Source organism: Elephantulus edwardii, unplaced genomic scaffold, assembly GCF_000299155.1.
Source record: "Elephantulus edwardii isolate Elephantulus edwardi_28Jun2011 unplaced genomic scaffold, EleEdw1.0 scaffold00007, whole genome shotgun sequence".
Lineage (NCBI taxonomy): Eukaryota > Metazoa > Chordata > Mammalia > Macroscelidea > Macroscelididae > Elephantulus > Elephantulus edwardii.
The window spans coordinates 35,398,880-35,401,051 of record NW_006399757.1 but is presented as its reverse complement, the minus strand read 5'-3'; the positions used below and the strand labels follow the sequence as shown (position 1 = coordinate 35,401,051).

At 39.4% G+C, this 2,172-nt stretch overlaps 1 pseudogene; it reads right to left on the bottom strand.

Annotated features, from left to right (window-relative positions):
- Nucleotides 1–1,149: 1,149 nt before the first annotated feature.
- Nucleotides 1,150–1,589, bottom strand: LOC102850361 (annotated as a pseudogene).
- Nucleotides 1,590–2,172: the final 583 nt, after the last annotated feature.

Sequence of the window (2,172 nt, the reverse complement as noted above, 5' to 3'; positions counted from 1 at the left end):
TAAGAATGTAACATTGCCCAACATTAAAAGTAAATTACTATAATTTGCCCATAAATGCATTAAAGTGATAAACATACATGGCCCACTAATTATACCATTAATGGAGAGGTTCTTTCAAATTAGGAATAAAGGGAAACTCTCTTAATTTGATAGAAAGATAATCTACAAAAATAAAAATTAAATGATCCGTACCATAAATACATTATGCTCTTGTTTTTGCTAGGTATCAGCGAAGTGACTCTGACTTTCAGCCTCTTAGGTATAACATATCAAAACCTTGTCTGATCTTGTGCCATCCTCCCAATCTCTTCTGTTTCAACCCATTCATACAGTCATTGTGTCTACCTATCTCCTTGAGGGTCTTCTCCTTTTTTGACCCTTCACCTTCAAGCATGATGTCCTTGGAGTGGAAGAGTCTGGTCCCTCCCGCTGACATGCCCCAAGTATATAAGACAAAGCCATGCTATCCTTGCTTCTAAGGAGCAACCTGGTTGTTCTTTGAGTAGATAGACCATGATATAATTACTACTCTTCTTCAAACCATAGTTCAAAGGTATCAATTTTTCTTTAGTCTTCCTTATTCATTGTCCAATCTTCATATACATATGAAGCAACTGAAAATACTATGACTCAGTCAGGCACATCTTAGTCTTTAAACTGATATTCTTGCTTTTATTTTTTTTTTCACTGTGCAGTTTTATTAACCCTTCAAGTACGGTAGTATCTGTTAAAATTGGGACAGAACAGAGATTTACAAGTGAACAGATATTCAGCATCTAACAAGTTTTGAGAGAAGCCACTACATACTCTTCACAAACATGTTTCCTCGGAGCCAATACAGTACTAGCCATTAACCCAGTACACAAGTGCACTGAAGTAGAAAAGATGAAACAAGAAAAACAGCTACATTAGAAAGACTTCAACACTTCAGAAAAAGAATAAAACATTTTTCAGTTTCTCCCCTTTAGTCCCTAAAGCAACATCATACAGCCTGATCTACCTATACAGCCCTGCATCAGCTTCTAGAATATTTGTCAGGAGGGGAAAAAAAGAAAATGACACTGGCCGGTACAGTCTTTGGATATTTGGCCAGTACAGTCTTCGGATATTTAGGAAGGGGAAGGGGAGAAAGTCAGTTCTCAGAACAAATTAGTCGGCTTCAGTCTCATCAGCAGGATCTTTGAATTCTTTGTTCTTCCTCACTTCTTCAACGTGCTCATCCTTTTCTCGCAAACGCTCCAGTTTAGCAGCTGTTTGTGCTTCTTTGTTGCCTTCCGTGTTGTAGGTCAGTTTTCCGTCTTCCATTTAACTAAAGTTGTTGTTTTCTTCTATTGCTTTCTGAAGCACTTCTTTCTCACGCTTTCGTTCCTCAGCAAGCTGCTTCAAGACCTCTGCTTCATGAAATTTGCATCTTTCTTCTGCAGCTTCTAGTTTCTTCTGAATTTCTTCCAGAGAAAGATTCTTCTTCTTTGGAGGGCAAAGGGGGAATTCTCACACGGATTCTTTAGACTGTGATCTGAGATCAGCTCAAAGGCCTGGCCTGAGGCGTGTTTCTCTAGCTCTTTCACCTGGATGTCAGAAGAAGCCATGGTGAACAGCAGACAAGAGACTGGCAGTGTATTCTATGCAATCCACTGGTATGGAAAGACCTGCTTGGTCCGAGGCACCTGGCCACACTCTCGATATTCTTGCTTTTGTAGCACTTTGAAGAGGTGCTTGGCAGAATATTTGTCCATTTCAATATGCCATTTAGTTTCTTGGCTGCTGCTTCCATGGGTGTTGACTGTGAATCCTAATAAAAATGTATCCCATAGGGAGTTGTGCAGCTCAATCATTGATGGAGCACCTCTGGTATTTTGAAATCAACCAGCGGCAATAAGAGAAAGATAGACAATCTCCTCCAGTGCTATTTATTTCTTCCCAGGCTCCTACCACTTAACTTGAGGGTCAACTATGAGTCAGTTCTGACTCGATGGCTGGGAATTTTGGTTTTGAGTAAAAGGAAATAGTCGACAACTTCAATCTTTCCTTTATTTGTTACTATGTCGTTTGTTAGTCTGGTTGTGAGAATTTTTGGATTTTTTTTTATGTTGAGTGATAGTCATGCTGAAGGCTGTGGTCTCTGATCTTCTTTGGTCAATGCATTAAGTCCTCTTTACTTTCTGCAAACAA